This window comes from Ipomoea nil, unplaced genomic scaffold (assembly GCF_001879475.1).
Source record: "Ipomoea nil cultivar Tokyo-kokei standard unplaced genomic scaffold, Asagao_1.1 scaffold1043, whole genome shotgun sequence".
NCBI classification, from domain to species: Eukaryota; Viridiplantae; Streptophyta; class Magnoliopsida; order Solanales; family Convolvulaceae; genus Ipomoea; species Ipomoea nil.
Genome location: NW_017617471.1, coordinates 8,388,477 through 8,402,651, shown reverse-complemented (window position 1 = coordinate 8,402,651; position 14,175 = coordinate 8,388,477). Strand labels below are relative to the sequence as shown.

The 14,175-nt window shown below is 29.3% G+C and overlaps 1 long non-coding RNA gene across 1 annotated transcript; it reads right to left on the bottom strand.

Annotated features, from left to right (window-relative positions):
• On the bottom strand, nucleotides 1–6,171 carry LOC109181402. Its single transcript, XR_002054190.1, has 4 exons — nucleotides 6,132–6,171; nucleotides 5,803–5,804; nucleotides 3,345–3,349; nucleotides 1–128 (listed from the first exon to the last, which is right to left on the bottom strand). It is a non-coding gene; the product is annotated as an uncharacterized LOC109181402 (long non-coding RNA).
• Nucleotides 6,172–14,175: the final 8,004 nt, after the last annotated feature.

The window sequence follows — 14,175 nt, the reverse complement described above, 5'->3', positions numbered from 1 at the left end:
TTGCTTAAAGCAGCTTTTTCGATTAGCTTTGTGAGAAAGTCATTTTGCATGTATGCATCTATCAGCTAACAACTTATTTACCAAACATCTTTCTACAATCCGCTAATGCTATTAACTAGTCAAACTTACTAACACAATAAGCTAATAGCTATTTACCAAATACCCAAAACGAAACATTCAATATTTTGAAGTAAAAGCAAAATGGCTTTTAAAGTCAATGGACCAAAAGTATAACATTTTTTAAAATCAAACACCATGAATGAGAAAATTCTTAAAATTAAATGAAAGATATATTCTATTTCAATTAAAAACTTAAACTTAAAGAGTGAAGTTATATATTTTTTTATTTTATATATGTTATCTTCATCGTCCCTCTCGAATTTGTGAAGTGATTTTTTTATTTTTTATTTTTAAATTGACCAATCAATGCATAGACATATTCTATTTGTTGAATAGACAAAAATTAAGACCTTTCACCCACGCTAATATCAAAGTATATATTGTGCTTTATCTTAAATAAAAAATATTGTTCCATTTTTTATTGCATTATATAAATATATATGTGAATCATGGCTCGCCGCTGGTGTTCTCTAAAGAATTATTATTTGTGTGAGGATCTATTAAAACTTTTATTATTGCAAAGTTTTTATATTATTAAAAGAGAATAATTAATTAGTTTTTATTAGATAATTAAGCACATACTAGATTTCCTGATTGGTGGAAAAGTCTCAGTGAAATCTTGGTCGCACTGGTAACCATATGTATAATATTACATTATTAATAATATTATTTTAAAAAATGGATAAAATATACAACACTGACCATGATACCTAATCTCCTAATAATTAGTAAAAATAAAAAAAGAATTTTACTTGTACTATAATTTATATCTTTTAGATATACTATTTATATTTAATCTTCAATTCTTTTCTTCTAAGTTTGAACCTATTTTTAAATCATTGAGTATTTAATAATTAGAAAATACTATGAATCTATTTGACTCACTTAGCTGAAAAGTTAAAAGTTGAAAAGCTAATAGCTAATAAGTTAATTAATTAAAATTAAAATGTTTGGTAAAATTAATTATTGAATTAGTTGATAAGTATGAATGTATTTTAAATATACTATCTATGTATCTTGTACTCTTTTTTTTTGGTCTAGTTTTATCCCACGTGATTTTTCTAGCAAGTTTTTAACGAGGCAAGATCATGGACAAATAATGTTTAAGGGGGATGTTATAAATATTAATGGTGGACATTATTTTGTAACGTTTGTAACAGACATATTAATGTCTTATTATGTATGTCATTATTATTTTATTATATATATATATATATATATATATATATATATATATATGTGTGTGTGTGTGTGTGTGTGTGTGTGTGTGTGTGTACCCCATTTGTAAAGTTGATGCTAGTAAAATGGAATCCTTCTTCTCGCAAATACGTAAAATGGAATCCTGACTCTCCTTTCTCCCCTATGTCTTGTTCTACATTTACTATCTTTATATTACTGATCCAATCCTGCAACTCACCGATTAGGAGCTAAAGACCAACGGGCACAAACAACAAATTACAACAAAAAAGACATAAAATGATAAACTAAAATATTAGGATTTTGATTAATGAAAGATAGATGGTGAGATTTTTGTAAATTAATAAAGATTAAAAAAAAAAAGAAAAAAAGTTAAAAAGTCAAGAGTTTATTTTGAAACACTATTCCAAGTAACGTTTCAAAATAAACTAATAGCTAGCTACGTACGAACTTTTGTACTTTCAGTTTTAAGCGAGTTTTAAGTTATATTATGCCAAGCATGGCCTATTATTAACTTAAGTTAAGCTATTGTTGAATTATATACGAGAGATCCCTCATGACCTATATTACAAAACAAGTAAGACAAGATAACAATTTAGCGACAACTTTTAATTTTTACATGCAATTTATACAAATATTTCATTATTTTGTTGTAATATTAACCAATTCTTGATACCAGGATTATGTGGTCTAATGGTATCTAGGTTGGACTTCCATTTGGAAGGTTGTAAGTTCGAGCTTTAATGGAGGCGTTATTAGCTCTTTGTGTTTCAGTAAGTTGAGAAAGTATATGAACAGATACTACAATCTAATAGAGCTAATAGCATTCAAAAAAAAAAAAAAAAATTAACCAATTCTTGATTGCTAAATTAACCATTTTTTTAATATACTAGGGAACCCCAGTGTTGAAATAACCCAAGTGTCATTATTATATTGAATTAAATCCCTTTACGGTCTCACAAATCCCTCCTCGATCAGAACACATAATTTCAGTATATAACCATTTCTAATGTGTAATCTTGTAGACGGGTAGTGTGTAGTATGCTAGACTTCATATATTTTTAATTCAATGAGTACACTTTAAAAATTATTTTTTATTTACTAATTATTTATTTTGAGTGTATAATATATCAAATTTATCCTCTTAACAAGAAGAATCTGAATCCATTTCAACCCGACATGATCAGAAGTGAACCATGCTCAAATTAATACCTGAAAATGATCACTTAAAATGTCAATTTATATTAATTTTCTCTACAGGATTTAAGTTGGTGAAAGAATAGAGCTTTCATTATGTAGTGGAGCTTGATGTGGTGTCAATACCCACCAAATTACATGAATGGTGAAGGAATTTTGGGGGAGGGAGTGCCTCCTCTTTTGTTGGGTAGAAAGAATCTTACTAGTAATGGATGATTTTAATAAGAGGGTGACTTACACCCCCATTAACTAAAGAGAGTGATTAATGTGTTGATTATTTGACAAATTTAAAAACAATCTTAATAAGGATTTTTGGAGAGTTTTTTATGGGTCAATGTCAAGTTGGTAGGGAGAGAAATAAGAGAGAGAACGGATGATGTAGTTGTAGTATATATATATATATATATATATATATATATATATATATATATATATATATTTTTTTTTTTTGGAGACTCACGAGGAGAAGAAGAAAAAAAGCTCTGTTTGACTGTACGTTGGCGTGTTAATCTTGTTGTTTTGTTTTGTTTTTATTTTTGTTTTTTCATTTCCCTTTCATTTTCGTTCTTACTTGGCCTGAAAAAATTAAGCAAAAAAATAAAAAAAAAACTCCACTATTGGAATTGGAATTGCTCTAAAACAACTAAATGGTTAAAAATGAGCTATATTTTAATTAAAAAGTGTTGTACGTTGGGAAAATGATAATTTTAGTCAATTAATTATGCCTAAATTGTAGATTCGGTCCATAAATTATTGGACTACAATTTAGACATAATTAATGGACTAAAATAGACATTTTCCCTATTATGTTATGGAATCTTATATTACACTTATTCTATTTTCATTTATGGTATATATATAAGGTAGTAGCACTCATCCAAATCCGGGTGTTAATTTTTGTTTGGATGTATAAATTAAAGGGCGGAAAGAAAGAAAAGAAAGGGTTGATGGGAATGCCAAAATCAAGACATATGATGCCATTAATGGAGCGTCAATGTCACTTCATGCCCACAACTAACATCCATCTTTTTCATATCTGACGCTGGAATTCAAGTATTCCCCGTCCACTCAATCTCTTATTATTTCTCATTCACTTGCCCAACCACAAACAAATCAATAAAAACTTTTTACTTTAAAAACTAAAACAAATGGAAAGAATAATTCAACAATAAACTATATATATACACATTAGACTAGTATTTTTTTTATGCGCGATGCGCAAAAAATAGGTGCTCAATATTAATACATTATATTAAAATTTTAAATTTATTTAGATTTTATATATTTAAATTATTCTAAATAATAATAATAATAATAATCATAATAATGTAAATCATTTTTATAAATTTGATATTTATATTTATGTAATAATTAACATATAACTCAAATATTTAATGTGTATATATTATTATTAATGAAGAAGATAAGAAAATATATGGCGGATGCATGTGTATGGTAACAATAGTGGAAAAGATAACGGAAGTTATAACGGTAGGTGTATGTTTGTCCAAAATATTTTAATGTTCAACCTTTATAGCATAATGTGCAAAAAAACTTAACGGAAAAAATGGACATAAATTAAGGGTATAACTTTCATTCACACTTATTATGTTTATATATATATATATATATATATATATATATATATATATATATATATATATATATAAACATTTTTGTTGATAGGCCATAGATATTGCTTCGTTTTTTGGAAGGAAAAACAACACTTTTTTTGTTGAATTATATGCAATGTTTTTTTTTCTTGAATTATTTATGTATCCATATTAACCCACTCAATTATTTTAAAAGTGAGAATTTTCTCCCCGGTCTTTATATAAAAATGAACATTTTTACCCTTAAAAATAAGGATTAAATAAGTATTCCATTTATTTTTCTTCTCCAACAAATTATAACTTATATATGTTGGAACAAAAAAATACAAAAAAAAAAAAAAGAAAGAAAGAAAACACCATTTGCAAATGTTCTAATTATAATTTTAAACTAATACTAGCAAAGACGTACTTAAACACAAATAATTCATTAATGCTAAATCAGCTTTAATGAATTATTTGTGTTTAACTCTTAATTCTGTTACTACTTACTGTCATTAGTTTAAAATTATAATTATAATATTTGTATATGATGTCTGTTTTTCGCATTTATTTTAATTTTTAAATTTAAGCAATAATAATTTGTTAGAAAAAAAAATAAATAAAATACTTGTCTACCCTTATTTTTAAGAGTAAAAATATCTATTTAATAGAAATAGGAAAACAATAATCATCACTTTTAAAATAGTTGAGAGAGCTAATATTAATACATAAATAATTTAGAAGGTAAAAGTGATATAACCATATAATTTAGAGAAAAAAATATATTTTTTTTAAAATGAATTATAAATTTGTATTCTATTATAGTAAATAATAATATAGGAAGACAATATATTCTTAAAGAATACACTATAGAATTTTTTGGAAGAATATAATTTGTGGGTGGGGAGCTCCATGCATATATAATGTGTATGAAGAGAAGACAAAGTTGTGGTGCTTTATTGTCCCTATTTTATGAGGACAGCCCCCCTCTAAATCTGCCGGATTTTCACATCTCAACTCTCAAGAATCTAACAAAGACTGAAAGGGAGAGAAATGGGGAAAAGGTGAGAGACTGAGAGGCCAAATTAAAGAAAAATTCTCATCCCTTAACATATTTTTATTCCAAAATTGTTGCCTTTTTCCTTCTTTAAAAAAAAAATAAAAAATTCTTGACTTTTGCATGATTACTCATTGTAATTTTTAATTGTTTTTTATTAATATCATATTTTTGTTATTTATTAAAAGAATTGTACCATTCTGTCCAAGAGAATTGAAGGAAAAGATTTCCAGCGAAATTTATTTTAATTAGTGCACATGCCTCCAAAAATAAATAAATATGGAGTATATAAATTTATTTTAGATTGTTCAATTAATTAAGTTGTACTTTGATATTTTTTATTATTTATTTAATTTAATATTTTTTGTATGTCAATAATGAACTATACATGTAATCGTGACAAAATTACAAATTATATTTATAAAAGTGCATAACTTATGACTAAGAAATAACTTTGACAATTTGAAAACCAATGATATAATTTTTCTTTTCATTGAAATATATTGGTCCTGTTTGGTAACATAATTAACTTATCAACCAATTTTAACTTTTCTTTTTTGAATGCTATTGACTCTATTATAATGTAGTATCTGTTCATAACTACTTTCTCAATCTATTGAAGTACAAAGAGCCAATAACGCCTCCACTGAGGCTCAAACTCACAACCCCTCATACGGGAGTCCAATCCGGGTGCCATTTGAGCACAAGGTGCTTGGCATCAACCAATTTTAACTTATTTGACCATTTATTATAAGCTGTTTGATTGGGCTAAACATCCAATATAAATATTTGATTAATTTGTTTTTTTGTAACATCTTATTGTTCCAAAACACTAAAATTCAAAAAGTTGTTCAAAACAATTTTTTCGATCAATTGAGAAAGCCATTTTGTATGTAGCTAATTTACCAAACATGTTTCTACAATAAACTAATACTATCAACTAGTCAGATCTACTAACCCGATCAGACAAACAGCTAACAACTATTAGATATTTACCAAACAAACCACCATAAACACAAACACAGTATGTTGTTAAGACTTCATGTGTTAAAAATCTTTTGATCTGCGTGCTAACTGGAGTTTTCCGGCATCGTGATACCATTATGGTAAAAGTAATTTTTCATCCCGATTTACTAGAGTTTTTTTTTTTTTTTTTTATTTTATTAATTCTTTTTGTTTAAAAATAAAGGAATATAAAACAAAGATATAATATATTACTTTTTGTTACACAACCCAATTATATCATTAAAATATTTCTATAAAGTATTAAGAAATATTGTATTTTTGTCCTTAAAGTATACAATAATTGTAGAATTCGTCTCTAATTGTTGGTCATGCTCACTTTTTGTCCCTAAGTTATTATTGGCGACTTGGCGTTGCACTTTTCATCACTTTACTAACAAAACATTAGGGACAAAATTTGAAACTTTAGAATAACTCATGGACAAAAAGTGATTACGAAAAGTTAATAAAAAAAAAGAAAAATACAACCCAATGATAATTATGGGGCGAAAAGTAAACACGACTAACACTTAGAGATGAATTCTACAATTTTTCTATAGCTTAAGGATGAAAAGTACAATTTTCTCTAAATATTATAATTAGGGACATTAAAGATTAATTAAGCACTAAGTGATGAACAAATTGTGAAATGATAAATGTGTTGGAAATGCTTCTTTCTTTCATTTATGGGAAAATTTATTGCCGTTATTTGAATGTGTACTTTGGATTAGACTCACCTTGTGACCATAGTCAACAAAAGGTTACAATTAATAACATAAATCAATTTAATTTATTCATAACTTACAAACTCAAATCAAGAAAATCAATAAACAATTACTACTAAGAGTCAAATATAAAATTTTATGATTACTAACCCAACTCTCTGACTAACTTGATTGCCTCAGCAAAAATGTATCATTCTAATTGTGTTAATGGTGAATGCAAGTTAAAATAATTTACAAGTTTTGATGTGTTTTATGAAAAAACATCTATCTCATGGATTTTGGGTACTGGGAATCTAGGATGCTTTATCTATGTATGTCACAATGTATCATTTAATTATAATCAATTATGAAATGACTTATATTTAGGGACGAATGTATAGTACAATCTGATTTGACACTTACTCTTCTATCAAAATCATATTGTGCTAAAACAAAACTTGTTGTACTTGTCTTATGAACAAGATTATTTTATGACTTCTACTACATACTCCCAAAATTCTACTCCCTCATTTATACTTTTTGAGGTAGCAAATCAGGATGGTTATTTTCATCATGTGGGTCCACAGAAAAATGTCTACATCAAAAACATGTGAGAAGGAGTACAAGTTGAGAGTTTAAAATGGGAGTACACCAAGTATTTTACTTATTAAATTTTTGATTGTCTAAATTGTAATAAGTTTGAACTCAAGTTGAATCGTGGAAGTGGGTCTTTATTCTACCATAACCCGCGACCATCTCTATTTTTTCTTCATTAAAAAAAAAATATACCCAACAAAATAATTTTTTCGCACTTTTAGTCCCACGAATATTGTGACACTAACAATGTTGATTCATAAATTTTAAAATTTGTATAATTAGTCTACGAATATCAATTTCTTAGCGCAAAGGGTCCTTCCGGTAAAACTCCGTTAATTTTTCACCAGAAAAATTATTTCCCCTTTATAGCAAGGGTATAATGGTCTTGTCCTTTTGCGTAGATTTCACTGGAATGATCATTTACGCTAAGAAATTGATACTTATGGACAAATTATGCAAATTTTGAAAGTTATAGATCAACATTGTTTGTGCCACAATACTTGTGGGACCAAAAGTGTTAAAAATTCTAAAGAGAAAACGTAGTGGTAAAAGGAAAAGACCATTGTACACATGCTATAAAGGAGAAATAATTTTTTCGGTGATAGGAATTTCATCGGAATGACCATTTGCGCTAAGAAATTGATACTTGTAGGCTAATTATGCAAATTTTAATTTTGTTAATGCCACAATACTCGTTGAGCCAAAAGTACGAAAAACTCCAACAAAATTATTTGAGAAGTTTGCTTTAATTTTTTAAGGTTGAATTATTTAGGAATAAGGTTCAAATAAACCATTGAAGTAGGCATAAAAATGCAATTAGACTACTGAACTAAAAAAAAAAAAAAGTTACAATTAAGTCATCGAATGACTTAAAATGATGCAATTGTACCAAATAACATGTTACTTTCCTTTGTCACATATTACCTTATTTACGTGGCATTAATTTTAACTATTTAATTATACAAACTTGAAAAAAAAAAAACAAAAAAAAAAAAAACCACGCAGGCTGCCAGTTTCAACCACAGAAATCGGTCTCCGTTCAAAGACCAAAGATCCAAATCCATAGAGACGAAGAAGCATCTTCGTCCCCATGGATCTGGAGATGATGAAGATCAATGGACACTGACCTTTTGTCTCCAATGATCTTCATCTCTATATCTATGGAGATTGTGATGCTTCTTTGTCTCCATGGATAGATCAAGGTGTTTAGATCCATGGAGACGAAGAAGCATCTTCGTCTCCATTGATCTGGAGATTGTTGGTCTCCAATCAGGGACTGATTGAAAGAAGTCTGTGTGACTGTCTTTATTTTTCTTTTCAATAATAAAATAAGTTAAATTAGTGCTATGTGAGTAAGATAACGGGTGACAAAGTAAAGTAATATGTTATTTGGTATAATTGTATCTTTTTAAATTATTCGATGATTGAATTATAATTTTTTTTTTAATTTAATGATCCAATTACATTTTTGTATCTACTTCAATAACTTATTTGAACCTTATTCCAATTATTTATTCATTGAATTGATTCATAGTACAAGCACATAGATATTAGGAATAAAAAAAATGATGATTGAAATAGACCAAGTACCGATGTCCCGACAGCATCCACGTGGTCTGACAAGGTGTCCATGCTCACGCTCCCTGTTTTTGACTGCACGTGACTGCCACCTCTCTATACCCTTCTCGGCGATCCTCTATCTATCTGCAATTCTGCATGCTCATCTAATCCCATGCCGCCAGTAAAAGCTCATACATATACATACATACATACACATATACACACACAAAATGTCAAAATTCTTCATCCACAAGCCCCCGCCCCAGTCCTCTTTGGGTATATCATATATGCTCTCTCCATTAATCCATTCAACTCACATTCCACGTGTCTAACTTATACTACTATCGCCTGCATATATGCCACTTCCATCTTCATTTATGCTCTAACGAACTAAAGTTTCACACATACACATATATATAGTAAATTTATATGGTTGGTAAAAAGCTAAGGTTGAATTTGGCACCTGTATGTCTAGTTATAGTTTGTTATTGTTGATATCAATATTGATAAATTCTATTATGCTTAGATAGTTGTTTAACATATAACTCAAACCTGATATATATGATATGTCCAATTGTGCCGAGCATTATTGTTAACTTTGGTGTTTATAAAATTATTATAACGATATCAAATATACTTGCATGATTGTATAGGCCGGTACTGTTGATTTTACGGCTTAGGGCAACTGGACAGCGGACTAACACTACCGTAAAAGTACTAAATAAAGTAGAATATTTGAGAGAAAAGTGGAGCAAAGTAACGAATACTTGTATTAAAATCAGAACTAATCTTTTACACTACTGTGACCTTAGAGGGTATTTATGAAAGGAACTTGGGCTTTGAAAAAGGCAAAGAAGAAGAAACTAACTAATTCAGACTTAAGAACGCTTCCAGAGCTGCTAGGTTAGCTTCCTAATGAGAAAAAGGAAGATACCCCGCCACTAAAGGAAAGAATCTTCGCAAAATCTTCATCTACCGCCACTAGACGTGGCACCCAGTCGGGAGAACCGACAGACTGCCTAGTCTAATGACTCGACCGAGTCGACTGACGAGCTGAACTAGGGGTAGACGAGCCTTAAGCCGATGGGGTTCTTTCTCGTTATACTTCTAAGTGTTTTAGACGCATCCACCTGACCGCCTAGGGGCACGCCTGACTGGGTACCCTATTAGGGTATCCATCACTAGTCCCTCACTTTCTTGAGACCTAGCTGTGCGACATCTTGAGAAAGTAAAATTCACAAGTGTAGTTCTCGAGAATCTGAGGGCGGATGAGTGCCGACTGGATTCTTCTTCAACTGTCAATCTTGCAGTGTAGCTGAGTGCAAGGTCGCAGTCAATCGGGTTGATGTTGAGACCGTCCACATCGCTAGCTTCCCGATCATCCTGACCGGTTCCCTTTTTCCTGACTGGTTCCGCAAAAGGTACGGTTAATGAGGTGCAATAATTACGTCTCTTCGTTTCCCGTCGTTTATGTTTTCGATAAGGTACCCCCTCGTAACCGTCTTCTCAGATGTTACATATGTATGCCGGCCGACCGGTGAGTGAAACATGTCACAATCTGGGCAGCCGCGCTGACCTTTCTTATAAATACTTCACAACTTCCCCCCTCTTTTCCTTTCAATTTCACCTCATTCCCTAACAGATTTCCAGGAGACCTCTCCTTCTTTCCTCTTCCGCGACCCAGCGTTTTCCTCCGGCCAACCCTTCTGCCCAGTGTCAGTTTCCGTCCAGTATCCGGCCATCTTCCCTTCGTCTTTCTAAGGTTAGCCCTCTTTTCCTTCCTATTCTTCAATGTTGTCCTCCCAAACCCCCATTTCCTCTCTTTCCGGCCGTCATCTAACCTAAAAATATGAAAACAAATGAAAGAAATTAACTAGGATTCGTCTAGGGGTCGGAAACGAGACACAAGGGTAGCTACACGGGTTGAGACACGAGCGTGTAGGTGCTCGTGCTAAAAATAGAAAGAAAATCAATTTGGAGAGCAGTGGTATGGTGCACGGGCTGAGACACGAGCGTGTTGTCGCCCGTGCATTCTAACATCTTCCTTAGTATTTTTGACCATTTTAACATCAGAATTAGGCTTGATGGTCCGCATGAAAGATGTAGCCCATTGAGTTGGCTTTCCAATGACGCATGAATCACTTGATTTGGACATACTAAGCAGTGGACATGTGCGAAAATTACAATATCTTGCCGTTTTGTTCCACTTTTGCCTTGATTTGCCTAAATGATCAAAGCCATTGAAAATACCACTATTTGGCTCTCCTGCCCCATTTCCTTAACTTTTCATTGACTCCCTTTGACTTTTAAATGCATCCAAAATGCTCTAAAAATCATTTAATTCATCACAATCATCAATAATTATAACTAAACACACAAATGAATCAAATAAATAAGGAAACTTTGAGTAAAATTATAACAAATGGCAAGCAAAATAAACTTAAATGCAAGATATACAAATATGAACAATTAGACACTTATCATTTATCAGTAGTATACATAAAAATAAACATTCGATATACTAAAAATGAATATTCAATATATTAAAATTAAAGATTAAATATCTAAAAGTAAAACTTACGTTAATGGTCTATCTTCTAATTAAGATGGATTATGATGAATGATATAATAATGGATCTAGAGTGCATGCTCATATTTGCTTTTCTATGATTACATCAAACAGTACAGTCCCAATCAAGCCAAATGGATTTCCTTATAGCATCAATCAATAATGTAAATTCCGTTGGAGTGATTATAATACATTTCTTTCATAAAATTCACTTCCAAATTAGTTTAGCACTACTTGATTGTTTTTTTTTTTTTTTCTTTTAAAGATTATTGAGTGAATTCATTTTCAACACTATACAATCAACTAATTCACGAACAACCATGAAATAAATATAAAGAGTTTTAATTTGTTATTATTATATCAAGAAATGGAAATTAAAACTTAAATTCTACAAAGAAAATAACATTATTATTTTCCATTCCATCATAATTTCTCCTAGTAAATTAAATACGCTATTCTCTAGGCTTTAACAAGAGCGCACTTCAGACTGCGGATTTTCCCATAAATCAAAAGTATGTTATCCTCTTATTATTGCTATCGTGTTATTACTCTCCATCGTATATATAAAAATTTTACGTCCTTAATTTTACTACAATGCCTCTTTAATTTTAAAATTAAAAAATAAAATAAAAACATAAAGTAAGAGTATTTTAATCATATCGAAACACCAACACACATTTTTATTTAATAAGGTTGACATGGTGGCATGAAAGTTACAAAAATAATATTGTAGAAATATGGTATTGGTTAACCAATAAGTGAATAAATGAAAATTGATGCATATATTTACATGTTCATAGTATATTGCATGTTTCATTTTCTTTTATACATAAAATAAAATATTGAGCTAATCGATTCAGCATTCACATAAAGTTGACTAGCTATATATATATATATATATATATATATATATATATATATATATATATATATATATATATATATATATATATATATATATATATATATATATATATATATGTTTAAACTACTTTTGACCAATGTTAAACGAGTTGAGTGAGATGGTGATGATCTGACTTTTAAGGACTGCCAATAGTTTCTCCACAATTATAAAGTGGAAAATAATGTGTGTATAAATGCGCAGAAATATTTTGACATGTATAATTAGGGTTTTGTTTTGTTTTGTTTTTTTTCTTGGTAATATTTTTTTATATTGACAATTTTTTTTGGATGTACCTAGGGATTCCACCGTTGCACACAATGATTAATCTCCTCGCTGAATTGTATGCATCTCTTTTTTGGGTGGGATAACTGGCTTGGAGACCAGATTTAAGGTTGCTCCATACCCAAAATCGAGGATCGAACTCTTGACCTTTGGTTAATGATGAATGAGTCCTTCCGAGTTTTTTTATATTAACAATATTAAAGTCTCCTTTGACCTTAGGAAGCTTATTATTCACTGGTATCAAAATTAAACATTTAATTACCATTACACTAAAAGTTATAACTTGTAGAAAATGTGTAAAAAGTTATAACTTGTAGAAAATGTGTAAATTTATTTTCTTATACTTGTATAGTTGTTATACATTTGGCTATTGTTAAAGCAAGAATTAGGTAATTAATACACACTAATTAACATCAATACATCATATTGCTTATCATCCTTTATTAAATTATATACTCCTCCATCCCAAATTATAGACTTGATTCACCATATAGTAAAATTAACTTAACTCAAGTTGTTAAGTATATAATATATTAAATATAAATGTGCAGTTCAATTATTAATTTATATTTTTAATTGAGATAGAATACATCTTTAATTTTAAGATTAAGAGTTTCAACATCACATTAGACAATTGAAATAAAAGCAAAGTCTAAGTTGTAAAGATAGGGATTATATTCCATATGCTTCCTTCATTCACCCATCACCGATACTACTTGCGTTTTCGGCAATTCTCAGATGCTGTCAAAATTACTTTTTAAATTTGTTTTTTTAAAAAAAAAAAAAAATTAATTATTATTCGTCTCATCTTATTTGTTAAGAAACCACTGCACTGCAAAACAATAAATATATATAATCAAAAGACTCGATCACTAAAAGTTTATTTTAAATTTATAAAAACGTATTTATATGTCTATGAAATAAAATAAAAGAAAAATCTCTCAGCTCGTACATAATATATACGTAAGATGAGTAATTAAGGTTTTTGTTGAATATTATTATTATATTAATCACAGGGCCCGGCAAAGAATGATCCTTTTGTTGATTGGATGGGTTTGTGTTTTCTGTACAAAGCCGAGTTGGGAAGCATTACCGGATAAAGATTTGACATTGGAATGTCTTAAGAAAATTCTAAAATGTGATTATTATAAATAAAATTACTCTAATAATATTTTTATAAAATGTAAAAGTAAAATTATTATTTTATTTTATTTATAAAAGTATAATCATTTTTAAATTTTATTTATGGCAGTGGACATTCAAATTACTCGTTGTAGATTTTTTTTTCAGAATATTTTTCTCTTGGCTACCATTTCTTACTTTCTCTTGTCTGAACTTATGTTTATAATTAATTAACTTGGTTACTATACATGCTTAAATCAAGCTCACCAACT